Below are 16,627 nucleotides of genomic sequence, written 5' to 3'. Positions count from 1 at the left end.
TTAGGCATTCCTTCTTCAATTCTGACTAATTGACCCGATTTTGACCCGAACAAGGTTTATACCAAATTTTGCGCATAACAACTACCCCCCAAATTCCATATGCTATTGAAAATGGGATTGGAATTTTCAACCCCCCTAGCAAACTTGAAAAATTTGTATGAGCGTCTACCAATTTGAGGGTATGCCCTTACGAACTTATTCATTCCTCTTTCTTCATCCTGCTCCATTTTTTGTTTGAACATGATAGGGTGCGCCTTGGATGAATGCGCGTCTCATGAATCTATACAACAACTTCACACCCCCACAACGTAACATCTGTCACTCTCTACCACTTCTCTTCTTTATAGCTATAACATTGGTTTGTCTAGAGAGGTTTACCACTTATGCACCACTTCTCTAAGCTTACATAAGCTAACTTGGCGTAAGAAATAAGAGAAGTTGTACAAAAGTGTGCACCTCACATACCTTGAAAAAGCATAATCCATTAACAAAGATTTGAGAGTTTTCTCCAACTTTTTCATCCTAATATTGATTTCTCATTAGCACACCTTAAATAGAAAGGGTCATCATTAGAGGGCGCTCTCTAAGGGAAGGCATAATCAGAATAAAAGACCAGTTCTCTGATCTTTAAATAATAAATAATTTTTGATGAAAGGAGAACATGTTTTTTTGGTGAGAGTGATCCTTCCATCAACAACACGATACCATTCCATATTTGATTTCTTGCTCCTTGTCAAATCATAACTCTAAATCGTTGATCTCGTCTTTTCCACAAATAGTGTGATTCATTTATTTAACTCAAAGTCAAAACATTTACGATCTTCTACAATCATATACTTTTAGAGGGCGCGCCCTTTATAGTGGCGACGTCTTCCTCAAATAAAATTATATGTGAATTAGAGGGTGCGTCCTCTTTACGAGGAGCGTTTTGCTCAAAAAAGGTGTTCATCCTTGGATGGCGCGTCCTTTATTTAAGGCGCGTCTACCTTGATAAAGGTAATCATCCTTGGAGGGAGCTTCCTCTGTAAGAGGCGCGTCTACCTCGACAAGGGTATTCATTCTTGGAGGGCGCGTCTTCTGGAAGAGACGCATCCACCTCGACAATGGAAATCATCCTGGGAGGGCGCGTCCTCTGTGAGAGACGCATCCACCTCGACAAGGGAAATCATCCTTGGAGGGCGCGTCCTCTTTCAGAGACGCATCCACCTCGACAAGGGAAATCATCCTTGGAGGGCGCGGCGCGTCCTCTGTCAGAGACGCATCCACCTCGACAAGGGAAATCATCCTTGGAGGGCGCGTCCTCTGTCAGAGACGCATCCACCTCGACAAGGGAAATCATCCTTGGAGGGCGCGTCCTCTGTCAGAGACGCATCCACCTCGACAAGGGAAATCATCCTTGGAGGGCGCGTCCTTTGTCATAGACGCATGCACCTCGACAAGGGATATCATCCTTGGAGGGCGCGTCCTCTGTCAGAGACGCATCCACCTTGACAAGGGAAATCATCCTTAAAGAGCGCGTCCTCTGTCAGAGAAGCATCCACCTCGACAAGAGAAATCATCCTTGGAGGGCGCGTCCTCTGTCAGAGACGCATCCACCTCGACAAGGGAAATCATCTTGTCGAGGGCGCGTCCTCTGTAAGAGGCGCATCCACCTCGTCAAGGGTAATCTACAGAATCTTCATGTAATTAAACTGAATCAAAGATCAATATTCTTAGAAGGCTTCTATCTTCTACAAAGCTCAGGGGATGCCGAAACTATCTCATGTAGAAACATCTCTTGGACATCTCACGAAGTGTCATCCAATAAATGGCATCTCACCCTTAATATTTCTGTGAGAGCGCGCCTTAAAGAAAGGGCGTGTCTTGAAAGACAAGGAATTAGTTCCAGTCGAGCCATTCTTCAAGTACTGACTATGACTCATCTGATCATCAAGACATCTTCATTGAAAACTTCCATAGACTTTTTCTTCTGAGGGCGTGCCCTGGGAAGGCAATTTTCCACTGAATGTCTCACATGCAGATGGCGCACCTTAATAGATTATGATACTGTGCTTCGCAAATGATGAGATTTTTCCCAGATAATATTTCCTACCTGCAAGAAATACAATTAATATAGAGCTTTAAATGTTATCTGGAGGACGCGTCCTAGAGGGACGGGCATGTCCAATTAGCGAACTCTCCTGAAATATGTTGGAAGTCTCCTGGGCCTCAGATGTCTTCATCAAGGCGCGTTCTAAGTGTTTGTAGGGGTCTCCTCCGTGCTAAATCTCTTTCACAATATTCTTCCAGCACAAGTCCGAGAAACAATTAACGGAAAACACAACAAAACTAGTCGAGTGTTACCTCGAGGAATCGTCTTAACGGCGATGACTAGCTCATGATAGTAATGTCTTCTTCTTGGGGCGTTCTCCTCCCGAACCTCCTCAGATTTGCTCCTGGTTAAGTCCTTTGAACTGAATAGTGTTCTCAAATATTCTAAATCAAATAGGATTCTTCAGTCTTCTTGTTGGAATAAGATTCTCCAATCTCCTTAATGGAATAAGATTCTTCAATCTTCTAATTAGAATAGGATACTCCAATCTTCTAATTATAATAGGATACTCCAATCTTCTAATTAGAATAGGATACTCCAGTCTTCAATACCAAATAGGTTTCTCCCAGTCTTCTAAACCAAATAGGATTCTCCCGATCTTCTAAACCAAATAGGATTTTTTGGAAAAATTTGCAGCTACTGTTTTCCTCTGTTTTCGGACTGCTCAACTTTTATTCTCGTAATCATATTATCTCCGAATTAAAGAGAATTCAACAAGCTTCACATAGACTATAAGATCGTTCAAATCTGACTTACGGAACTCGAGATACGGCCCAAACAATGTAAGCAAATCGCTTAATCCATCAAATCCGAATTTTCCATCCAACTTCGCTCCTTCGTGGCTATGGCTGCAAACTTCAACCTCCATGGCTGGATATCATCATCCATGGATCTCCCTCGTGGCCGCGGATACTACACTCAAATCTCCTTCAACCCCCCTGCCGAAAACAGTTATTCACGGATCTTCTTCTTGGCCGTTGTATGCAACTCCTCCGTTGTTATCCTTTCATTCTTGCGTCAATGAACCTTCATCGTGATGGGACATCTCTTCCTCCTGAGATTTTAATCTTGATTAGCCCCTCCTTCTAGCACCAATTTGTTGCCGGAGGAATTTGGTAACAACAAAATTTGAGGTTCGTAGCCGGAAACAAGATCTGTGACGGTGGTTCTTTGTCGGAAACATGAACAGTAATCGATGGATTCGATGAACAGTATTTGGTGGTGGTGATTATTGGGGGCTGAGATTGCTTAGGGTTAGTGGTGGCTCCTTAGGCTCTCGCTTCTCACCCCTTGAAATTTGCCTACGTATCCCTATTTATAGGAAATCAAGCCCACGTAGTTCTTGGGGAACAAGAAACCTAATGGGCTTAGATTTCTTATCCCGAGGCCTAATGGGAAACCCACTAGAAACCGTCTTCTACTAGCTTTATGAATGCCCGCCGATGAGGCTCAACCACAAAGGCCCAAGGCTCGTCCGCGGCTTCGAGACTTCACGGATGAGGCATCTCCCTGGCCAAGGATAACCCTCCGCTATCAGCTGTTTCTCTGGTCCGTGGACGCAGGTATTGAAAAAATTTGTCCTAAGTCCAATCATGTATTAGGATTTAGGAATAACTTCCTGTGTAATCTGTTTTGATTTTATTGATATTAATAAAAGACTTGTTTTGTTTTTATTACGGGCTCTATCTATTTAAGTGTTTAAATAAGATATACCATAGTTTAGAGTAAAGCTTTTTATGGATTGTGATGAGATCATAATAGTGAGACCTAAAAGATGATAACTCTAAACTTAAATAGTTCCTGATCATAGGATACTAACTGGTAATTAATAATCCGCAAAGATCGGTACATACTATGTTTGCTTCATTATGAAGGATGTCTGTTCTCATAAACATTTGTGTGGTGACACTATAGCTAGTATGTAGGTGCTTATTATGGAATAAGTTCACTGAACATGACTCGCACAGCTGAACAACTGATGGAGTTCACTCACGTGTCAGCAGTTGTTCACATAGTGATAGTTGTACAAGTATCCTTAGACTTGAGGTCATCATAGTCATCTTGTGTACACTGAACTATGCTTTGGTTTAGTTCTTAGTCTCCAGGGACAATTATTAGGGCTCTACTGGGTATAGGAATTTGTACACGAAGATAGTGTATGATCAATAAAGGATATACCCCTTCCAGTGAAGGAAGCGAATGTTCAAGGCTGATCCACTTATGCTAGTTCAGGAATCTCTGGCCAGAGTGAATGAAATTAGAAAGGAGTTTCTAATTTGCATGGAACTAAGCATAGTAAATGGTAAGCAAGTGATTGAATTAGATAGGCTTGACACGAGATCCATGCCTTGTATTTAATCGGGACATTGTAGGGTAGAAGGAGTTTATTGTACGGTAACTATTCACTGAATAGGTTCTTGGTATTCTAAGCAGTGAATTCATATTATCCGGATAGTCGAGATATGCTGAAAAGTATCCCTCACGATGTAGAATAAATATGATTAATTAATTAATCATATTTAATAAATTAGAGAATTTATATAAATAATGATAAAATAGTTTTATTATTATTTATTTCTACTACCGGCTTAATATTGAACCTACAGGGTCACACCATAAAAAGAGAATGATTTAATGGTGGAGGAATTAATTAATAATGGCTAATATTTATTTATTTATGAAATAAATAATTAATTGGCAAATTTAATAATTGATTAAATGAGATTTAAATGATTATAAATTAATTAAGAAAAGTTCTTAATAATATTAATTAAAGGATTTAAGTTTTGGAAATTAAATCAAGAGAGAGAATTATTTCTAAAGTGTTTAGAAAAAAGATTAATAATTAAAAGGTGTTTTAATTATTAATGAGAATAATAAATGGGATAATAATAATAATATTTATGGAAAAATTTCAGCTGAAAATTTTGCCTGTAAATATACTATTATAAACCCTATTTTTATTCTAACCCCAAAAAATTTATAAAACCTAATTCTCTCCACCTCCTCCTCCTCCTTAACGTCGTTTTCTTGATGGATATCGGTGGAGTGCTTAACGTTTGAGGATCAACTGCTAAGGATCTCCGATCGTTGCTTTTGGATCGCATATTAAAGGTTAGTAATCGATCCATACGTTTTTACCACGATTTATATGCTTTTATTTGGATTTTATATGTGTAAAAAGTGTTTTACCATGCCTCCGCTGCGATTAAATTCCAACAATGGCATCAGAGCTTAGGTTGTATGTATATAGATCTGTGGTAAAAATTTCAGAATTTTATGTGCTTGTATGAATTAATTATGATTTTTACAAGTTATATTATGGATTAATTTTGTCTGATGAGAAATCGTTTCTCAAAATAATTTTGAATGTTGATCTGGGTTCTACAAGTGTTGTAGATCGTCTGGGTATTTTTTTCATAATTTTATGTTGTATAGAATTTTTATTATGAATTTTTGAAGTTGTTTTAATTAAATTCATAATTAAATATAATATATATATATATATATATGTTTGTATCAGTTGTATATATATATCTGCTGTTGTCTTGCTGTACTGTTACTGCTGCACGGAAAGATTAAAGACAGACAAACACAGATGCAAAGGTACAGAAAAGAACAGGTACGGCGGAAGCAACAGGCGGCAGCTGTCAGTCGCGTGTGGCGCACGCGCGTGGGGGGGGTGTCGCGCATTCCGGGAATGCGTTACACCCTGTGGCGCATTCACGGAATGCGTTACACCTTTTAATTGGTTAAAAGGGTTGTAACGCATCACCGGAATGCGTTACAGGGCTTGTAACGCGTTCCTGTAATGCGTTACAGCCCGACTGTCCAAATTAAAATTGATTTTCTGGGAGTTTCGTAACTTCGTTTTAGGCGTGCAATATACCGTTGGATTCGTTTTTCCGAGACGGATCTAATGGTGTGATCAAATTTTAGTTTATATAAAGGTTTTGAACTGTTTATATTCCCGAAAGTGTTTTCAAGCTGTTTTTAACTGTTTTAATTACTTTTAAATGCTTCATGTGATACATAGAGATGTATAATGCTTAGACTAATGTGCTAGATAATGTAACATGCCTACCTTGATGTTTATTCATGTTTATATATATGATATATGCTTAGTTTATCATGCGATGATAGATTTAGGTGAACTTAAATGAACATAAGGCGTTTGTTAGACAACCTAGTATAGTGAAATTGTTTCATAACCTTAATAATAATATTATGAATACAATCATGAGATTCTTGTGTTTATGAAACACGTAATTGAATATGAATTTTTGATATGAGAGAAAGGATAATTCTGTCAACAACAGATTTCTATCTGTAAGAAAGGGTTATTAAATGACGCATCTTGACAATGCTCCACCCGACCAGGAAATCATCTGATTATTGATTATTGATTTGAAATATTTAATTTAAAAGGAAGAATCTCTTTATAATATGATTATGATTGTAACGTAATATAATCCCTCTAAAATTAAATAATATCAAGTAGTAATTGGCCAATGACACAACGGGCTTGTGTCGGTCATAGCCTTCCAACATGATAGAAAGTAGTTCTTATTTTTAAATCATTGTCGTTTCGTGCCACAGCCGAGGGCTTTGATTTCGAAATAAGAAATACTTGTCTATTACATAGAGATGTGTACATTGAATAAGAATCTAAAGGTCGTTACGTGCCACAGCCGTGGGCCTTTGGGGACTGATTCAATTGTACGGAATGTTGAGTTAGACTTGACTTAGAATATTGAGTTTGTCGTGCCACAGCCGTGACTCAATTATTCAAGAGGCTAAAGTTTGATTAGGGAATAACATAAGATGTAATCGACAAGAGTTGTCTGCCTATTGAACATTAAATGGCGTTTCGTGCCACAGCCGAGGTTGTGTGATGGAATGTAGGATCCCTATTCCCACTAGCATTATGAATGATTAATTTTTCACGTAGGGGGTCGAATAAATTAGATAAACTAGTGGGAGCCACTTATGAATAAAGACCCGATTCATATAGTGTTTTAAAAATGAAATCGAATATTTGCTAAGTGTTGTTATGTGTTTATCATTTACAGATTTACTTTGTACATTATGTTTTCTGCACTATCACTCAGGAGCATACTGGATGCTCACAAATTGACTGGTCCTAATTATGCTGACTGGCTTCGAAACTTGAGAATTGTTCTCAGGATTGAGAAGCTGGAATACGTGATTGACTCACCTAAGCCTACTGAACCTGCTAGCGATGTGCATAATGATGAACATGTTGTGTATCGTAAGTGGATAGATGATGCAAATGTTGCTCAATGTATCATGCTAGCTTCCATGAACATTGAGCTACAGAAGCAACATGAGCATATGAATGCTCACGCTATCCTCATGCATCTACAAGAGTTGTATGATGTGGCGGGGAGGACAGCTCGATATGAGATATCGAAGGAGTTGTTCGGTTGTAGGATGTCTGAGGGATCATCTGTGAATGACCATGTACTTAAGATGATCAATTTGATTGAACGTCTTGGACAACTTGGTTTTGTCATGGATGGGGAGCTGAGCCAAGACTTGGTCTTGCAATCGCTTCCGAGTTCGTTCTCGCAGTTTGTTGTGAACTTTCACATGAATAAGTTGGATGTCAGCCTGCCTGAACTCCACAACATGTTGAAGATTGCGGAATCGAAATTTCCCCCTAAGAAGAGTTATGTTCTTCTAATTGGTGAAGGTTCCAATCCTAAGAAAAGGAAGAGGAACCCTTCCAAGAAGAAGAAAGTAGGTCAGAAAATGCCGGTTCCACCAAAAGCTGAAGACCCCAAGAGCAAAGTTGTTTGCTTTCACTGTAACAAGGTGGGGCACTCGAAGAGGAACTGCAAGGTTTACCTTGCAGAATTGAAGAAGAAGAAGGGTAGTGAGACTACCGCTTCTGATTCAGGTATGTTCATGATAAAAGTGAATATGTCATTAAATCAAATTTCTACTTGGGTATTAGTTACCGCCTGTGATTCTCAAATCTGCAATTTGTTGCAGGGACCAAGGAGAAGTAGGACTCTTGAAGAAGAGGAGGTGATTCTACTGATGGGAAATGGAGCAAGAGTTGCTGCTGTAGATGTAGAATCATTTCATTTACATATGCCTACGGGCAAGACTATTGTTTTAAATAATTGTTATTTTGTTCCCTCGATTGTGAGGAATATTATTCCCATGTTAGACTTGGATGGATTTTCATTTATTATTGAGAATAATGAATGTTCTATTCTTAGAGATAATATTCTTTATGGACGTGGTGCTTTAAATAATGGTCTGTATATATGTGACATAATTTACTTCAGATTGAAAAAACTAATAAAAGAAAAGGGATGATGAAAATCTCACTTTATTGTGGCACTGCAGTCTCCATTTAGTAGACATGGAAAAAGGACTGCAAATTTGCTAGGAATGGTACACACAGATGTATGTGGACCAATGTCTAAGCAAGCCATGGGTGGATTTTCATAGTTCATTACTTTCATGGATAATAGATCTAGATTCGGATATGTGTTTGATGAAACACAAGTCTGAAGCCTTTGAAAAGTTCAAAGAGTATAAGTATGAAGTGGAGAAACAAACCAAACATAGTATTATAATTCTTCGATTAGATCGAGGTGGTGAATACTTGAATGGAGAGTTTCTGGATTATCTCAAAGTAATTGGTATAGTCTCCCAGTGGACGCCTCCAGATTGGTATCTGAAAGGAGAAATCGAACTTTGTTAGACATAGTTCGGTCCATGATGAGCTATGCAAATCTTCCAGTATTCCTATGGGGTTATGCATTGGAAATCTCAGCATATTTACTAAATAAGGTGCCTTCCAAATCTGTTTCTCAAACTCCGTATGAGATATGGAAAGAAAGGAAACCGAGTCTTAAACACGTTAAGATTTGGGGATGTCCAGCTTATGTCAAGTAAGTTGACCCAGATAAGCTGGAATATCGATCCGTAAAATGTAGTTTTGTGGGATATCCTAAAGAGACTTTAGGGTATTACTTTTACACCGATCATCGGGTATTTGTCTCCAGACATGCTACCTTCTTGGAAAATGAGTTTATCCTTGAAGGAAATAGTGGGAGCGAAATTGAACTTGATGAAGTTCAAGAAGCACATACTACTACGGATCGAGTGGAAACACCTGTTCTGACTGAACAACCTTTTGTGGAACAGCCCATTCATAGAACAGGGAGAGTGTCTCGCCAACCTGAGAGGTAATATGGCCTTGTCATTGAGAATGACAATGAGTTGTCGATCATTAATGATGACGCCCTCTGACCTATAATGAGGCTATGAGTAGTGTTGACTCAGAGAAATGGGATAGTGCCATGAAATCCGGAATGAAATCTATGTATACGGGATACAAAAGAATGATTAGAACAGATGGCCATGTAGAGACCTATAAGGCCAAACTTGTGGCAAAAGGATTCAAACAAAGGCAATGGATTGACTTTGATGAAACCTTTTACCTGTAGCCCTGTTAAAATTAGTTCGGATTTTGCTTGCGATTGCTGCTTACTACGACTATGAGATCTGGCAATTAGCCAGATGGTTTTCTTTCCAAGGGAAATGAAAACCTAGTGTGTAAGCTGCTGCGAACCATATGTGGTTTAAAGCAAGCTTCTCGTAGATGGAACATCCGTTTTGATGAGACAATCAAAGAGTTTGATTTTATCAAAAACGTAGATGAACCATGCGTCTACAAAAGGGTTAGTGGGAGCGTGGTAACATTTCTTGTATTGTATTGAAATAGAGTTGACACACATAACAACATAGCAGACCCACTCACAAAGCTACTTTCAGAAAGTCACTTTGATCATCATAAAGACAAGATGGGTATTAGATACCAGAGTGATTGGCTTTAGTACAAGTGGGAGATTGAAAGGAATATGTCCTAAGTCCAATCATGTATTAGGATTTAGGAATAACTTCCTGTGTAATCTGTTTTGATTTCATTGATATTAATAAAAGACTTGTTTTGTTTTTATTAAGGGCTCTATCTATTTAAGTGTTTAAATAAGATATACCACAGTTTAGAGTAAAGCTTTTTATGGATTGTGATGAGATCATAATAGTGAGACCTAAAAGATGATAACTCTAAACTTAAATAGTTCCTGATCATAGGAATACTAACTGATAATTAATAATTCGCAAAGATCGGTACATACTATGCTTGCTTCATTATGAAGGATGTCTGTTCTTATAGACATTTATGTGGTGACACTATAGCTAGTATATAGGTGCTTATTATGGAATAAGTTCACTGAACATGACTCGCACAGCTGAACAACTGATGGAGTTCACTCACGTGTCAGCAGTTGTTCACATAGTGATAGTTGTACAAGTATCCTTAGACTTGAGGTCATCATAGTCATCTTATGTACACTGAACTATGCTTTGGTTTAGTTCTTAGTCTCCAGGGACAGTTATTAGGGCTCTACTGGGTATAGGAATTTGTACACGAAGATAGTGTATGATCAATAAAGGATCTACCCCTTCCAGTGAAGGAAGCGAATGTTCAAGGCTGATCCACTTATGCTAGTTCAGTAGTCTCTGGCCAGAGTGAATGAAATTAGAAAGGAGTTTCTAATTTGCATGGAACTAAGCATAGTAAATGGTAAGCAAGTGATTGAATTAGATAGGCTTGACACGAGATTCATGCCTTGTATTTAATCGGGACATTGTAGGGTAGAAGGAGTTTATTGTACGGTTACTATTCACTGAATAGGTTCTTGGTATTCTAAGCAGTGAATTATATTATCCGGATAGTCGCGATATGCTGAAAAGTATCCCTCACGATGTAGAATAAATATGATTAATTAATTAATAATATTTAATAAATTAGAGAATTTATATAAATAATGATAAAATAGTTTTATTATTATTTATTTCTACTACCGGCTTAATATTGAACCTACAGGGTCACACCATAAAAAGAGAATGATTTAATGGTGGATGAATTAATTAATAATGGCTAATAATTATTTATTTATGAAATAAATAATTAATTGGAAAATTTAATAATTGATTAAATGAGATTTAATTGATTATAAATTAATTAAGAAAAGTTCTTAATATTATTAATTAAAGGATTTAATTTTTGGAAATTAAATCAAGAGAGAGAATTATTTCTAAAGTTTTAGAAAAAGGATTAATAATTAAAAGGTGTTTTAATTATTAATGAGAATAATAAATGGGATAATAATAATATTTATGGGAAAATTTCAGCTGAAAATTTTGCCTATAAATATACTATTATAAACCCTATTTTTATTCTAACCCCAAAATTTTTATAAAACCTAATTCTCTCAACCTCCTCCTCCTCCTTAACGTCGTTTTCTTGGTGGATACCGGTGGAGTGCTTCACGTTTGAGGAGCAACTGCTAAGGATCTCCGATCGTTGCTTTTGGATCGCATATTAAAGGTTAGTAATCGATCCATATATTTTACCACGATTTATATGCTTTTATTTGGATTTTATATGTGTAAAAAGTGTTTTACCATGCCTCCGCTGCGATTAAATTCCAACAGGTATAGTCGTGGTTCACCCCAAATGTTGGACGCATCCTTACCCCCGATAAGGAGCCCCTACCAGATTGCAGGATAAGTGATCCCAAGCTTTTGGGTGCAAAGTGCAGGATACTCCAAAGTCTCCCAAAGAGGACACCCGTTGACTACAGAGACAGAGCTCCCAAAGCACACACCAGATTTCACCCCACATCCCCAATGAGGACACCCATTGACTACAGGAGGAGGCCTTCAGTCCAGACATACCCCTGGAGGTCTCTGACCACGGACACCGCCTTTCCTGTAGATATGCTACAGGAAGGAGTTCTTCAATAGAGTTCCTGCATCAAATAAGTTAGTAATAATAATCTCCATCTTCCTTGAATCTTCATAGAGCCCATCCAATTAATCATGTTGAAGTCTCATCCAAGCTATCTTTCTCACTTAGGGCGCGCCCTAAGGCTCACCATAGGAAAGAATTTAATCAAGGAATTCATCACCCTTTCTTCAGCAATTGGGCGCGCCTCCTCACTATGTTTGAGGGCGCGCCTCCCATGCATGGACACTTGCAACTGTTCATCAACCATTTTCATCATAGGGCGCGTCCTGATTACGCAAAGGGCGCCCTCTTTCCTTTTATGGAAAGATTATCTTATCTGTTACTCAATTTTAGGCATTCCTTCTTCAATTCTGACCAATTGACCCGGTTTTGATCCGAACAAGGTTTATACCAAATTTTGGGCATAACAAAGTACATGATATATTAAACAAAAAGTAACTTATACTCGGAACAACCCTAATTCATTGAACAAAGCTATAAACAAAACATATCCAAATAAACAAAAACACATCAACATCATCAATCCAAATCAATTTTTTAAACTCAAAATTATATTATTAATAAGATCACCCTAATTACCCTACAATCCAACTATCACGACATACAAAAAATAAATTAAAATTAGGCGTGTGTGTATAGATACCTTATACCTGGCCTTAGAGACTGATACAAGGGTGATCCTGGCTATAGGCGGACTAAACTAGTCTTGCAAAATACTAGAGCTCCCCAAATATTTTAGGGTTCGTTGGGTGATATCAGGTTGGAATCAGGAATCGGGTTAAACTGGTATGGGTTTGGAACTTGATACTTGATATCACCTGTTTGGTTCAAAAATAGGATGAGAATGTATCTAGTTAATAAACTATTTGGAATCAAGAATCAAAATACATTTAATTGTTTTTTTTGTTAATTTATTATTTTAATATTAAAATCTATAATTATACCCGATCACTTGATTTAATCAGAATTAGTTAGACTAAAAATATAATTTTTTTGAAAAACATCTAAGGCTAAAGATATTTTTACAAATATACTATAATTTTAAAAAAAACATTTGCAAAAATACTTTTTTATTTTCAAAAATCCTATTTTCCAATTTTTTTACAAAAATACTATTTAATGCAACTTGATTCAATTAGATGCAATTTTCGACAAATTTATGCCACTCCATGTAACTCAAATGCAACAAAAAGAAACTCGATTCAACTAGTTGTATCCGCTTGATTTTTGTTGATTCTATATTTTTGCAAAAAAAAATAAAAAATAGTAAAATCGCAAAAAAATTAAAAAAAAACTAGTATTTTTGATAATTTTTCTTATTAAAATATGAGTTTATAAATATTTTTACGTAGTATCTAAGAAAATAAAATATACATTCACATTTTTTATTCATCAATATTAAAATTAGAGCTAAAAAAAGAATTATACTTTAATTAAAAAGAAAGACTAGAGAAAATAATGAAAAACTAGGAGTTTGATTTAGCTCATACCCACCTCTTCACATGGGTTTCTAAACCTCATACCTCATGGTTTAAGGAATGGGTTTTAAAACAAATTTTTTTAACCGAACACATGGTATGGGTTTTATCCATTTCAACCTAATACCTCATACTCACATTTGTTGAACCAAACACCCTCTTATAGGTATGTATATATATCAGTGTGTTTTTATTATTTTATAATTATTTTTTATATATTTGATTTATTTATTTTTAATTTAGTTTTTAGTACTTCAAAAATTAGTATATAATATTCAATTATTATACTTAATTTTTTTTACTAATATTCAATTCATTTTAGTATTTAATATTCATACTTTTATTGTTTTAATCCTTTAATTTATTTAATTTTTCTTTCAAATTACACATCCAATTAATTTTGTAAGTTAATAATTTTTATTTTATTAAACAAGTACTAATATGATAAAGTTAAAAATAAAGAGACTGAGGGCCTCATACTCTAATTTGCAAGAGACAAGTGAGAAAAACCTAGAGAGCATACTAATAGATCCATTCAATCAAAACTTCTACGACTAAAGGCTGGATTAATAAGTAAAGAGGTAAATTTTTCTTTGAATTTTTTGTTTATAACAACAGATTGTATTAATATTGGAGTATTTCACTCATTTCATATTCGATTAATGGCTCCGATAAGAAAATATAAGTGTGGCGGTGAGAAGAGAAAAGGAGAAGAGAAGCTCTTCAAAAGACTGTTGACTCTCTAGACAAATATTTTCCAAAAAATACAGTAGAGAATGTGGTTGTTGATGAAATGAATATTGTGTATAGTATTAATAGTGATGTGAATAATGCTAATATAGTTGAAAATCAATTTGTGAATAATGCTAATATAGTTGAAAATCAATTTGTGAATGATGAAAATGTAAATGAAAATGAGAACCAAAATTCTATTTGTACTTGATTAGTATATTTGTAGCTCTCGATACATATTTTGTATTTTATTTATTAATTTATAAGGGCCCCATAATTTGAGTTCGCCTAGGACCCCTCAATTATCATGGCCAATATGATCAATTTTATGAGCAGAGAGCTTTAGAGCATCTCCGACCACCGACCACATATGATTAGCCAAATTATGATTATGTAAAATTTTGTTGAAGGTTATGCACTCCAATAGTATTAGTTATAACAATTAGCTATATTCAAAAATATTATTTTATTCATATTTTTGAGGTTCTCATATGCATATTTTAAATGATAAAATAAATTTATTTAATATTTAATCTAATAAAAGTGTAAATAAAATAGAAATTTAATGAAATGATGTTGAATATAATTGTAATTTAATAATTATTAAAAATAAAATATAAATTTAATGTAAAAATGTTGAATATAATCACAATTTAATAAATATTAAAAACTCAAAATATATAACGCATTTAAATATGACAAAAATATAATTAATAAAATATGTTATATATTATAAAATATATAGTTATATTATATTTTATATTGGATTATTGTTATTTTTATAAATATGCAATTGTATGTCCAAATAATTAATAAATTTGGTTAATAAGAAAATAATATATTTTTTATTTTTTGAACTAAAATAACATTTTTATACATAATATTATATAAGCTAAAATATTAAATATAAAATAAGAATTTTTATTTATATGTATCAAATATAATATAAATATAAGTATGTATATATAGTCATATGTATAAATATGGTACAAAAGCTGACGTGGATGTGATAGAAATTATTTTAGTTAATAACTACATGATCAACAAATATAAAAGATAGGATAGATGATATATATAATTATCGCTCACAGGTCTCTCGTGGTCAGAGGGTCATAATTTTTACGTAATATGTATATAAAGGTGGTCAGAGAGTCATATTTTTTACGTAATATGCATATAAAGGTGACACGTAGACATTTTAACTTAGAGGTAACCAGGGTTGGAGATGCTCTTATACCGATGTAGATTCTGCACATATATGCTAACACCAGAAAAGAAAAATAGACAAGGTTGTTTACTAAAATGGTTTAGTATATTTTAGTGCAAGTTTTGTAAACCCGTGCTGCTAGTGTATAAAACATTCATGGATCTTTAGTTTAGTTGTAACAAAAATAGATCAAATTTTTTTTGTGATCTCTCAAGAAAGAAGCTGAATTCTTTATTTATAAAAACCCAGAATTTGTAGTAAGAAAAACTTAGTTAATAAAATTAAGTTAATTTTAGATATTGTGTGTTTGTGTTATTTATACTTACTTCGATAACTTTACAGATTGCTAATTATTTTGTTCACCAAAATCCAAACAAGTTTTAAACGCAAAAATAATTTAAGAAACACATTCATCCCATACTTGTTATGCTTAAATAGGATTCCAAGATTGCCCTCATAAATCCGAGTTTCATTAATATTGTACGACTTCAAAACATAAAAAAAAACATACTCTTTATTTTCTTTTTTCTCTAACCTCCTTTTTTCTTTCTCATATATAGTCCTCGTCGAGGCTCATGGAGAGTTCGATCCTGGCTCAGAATGAACGCGGACGGCATGCTTAACACATGCGAGTCGGATGAAAAGTTGTGTTTCCAGTGGCGGACAGGTGAGTAACACGTAAGAACCAGCCTTGGGAGGGGAACAACAGCTGGAAACGGCTGCTAATACCCCGTAGGCTGAGGAGCAAAAGGAGAAATCCGCCAGAGGAGGGGCTCGCGTCTGGAAACAGCTGGAAGCGACTTTCACCGGTGAAAATCCCCATTATCTTTATTTTCTTGCATTGTTTCTATCTTTGTTATTAGATCTTGATTTTTATCTGGTTTTTTTCCAAAAATAATTTTTAGATCAAAAACCATTAGAGCATCCGTATTTTCTATCTTCTTCAATTAAGCGTGTGGTTCTTATTTTTCAAGGGGTCCAGTTTCTCTTATTTTTATGGATATAAGGCTTGCTTTTATTTCTTAATTTCAATTTGGCTGTAATCTCTTCGTAGCGAGAATTTTAATATTTCTCTCCTTTATTTGTGAGAGTATGATTTTTGATATAACTATCTTGGATGACTAATATGTATTATTTTGTTTATCCTAGTTCAGTATTATAATTTTTTAGACGGATCGGTAGTATTTATCATTTTTTCTTAATCTGATATACATTATATCAACTAAATTCAACTAATTATATTTAGTTAACTTAAA

The sequence above is a fragment of the Apium graveolens genome, chromosome 7, assembly GCF_009905375.1.
Source record: "Apium graveolens cultivar Ventura chromosome 7, ASM990537v1, whole genome shotgun sequence".
Lineage (NCBI taxonomy): Eukaryota > Viridiplantae > Streptophyta > Magnoliopsida > Apiales > Apiaceae > Apium > Apium graveolens.
Note: the sequence above shows the minus strand (reverse complement) of the source record.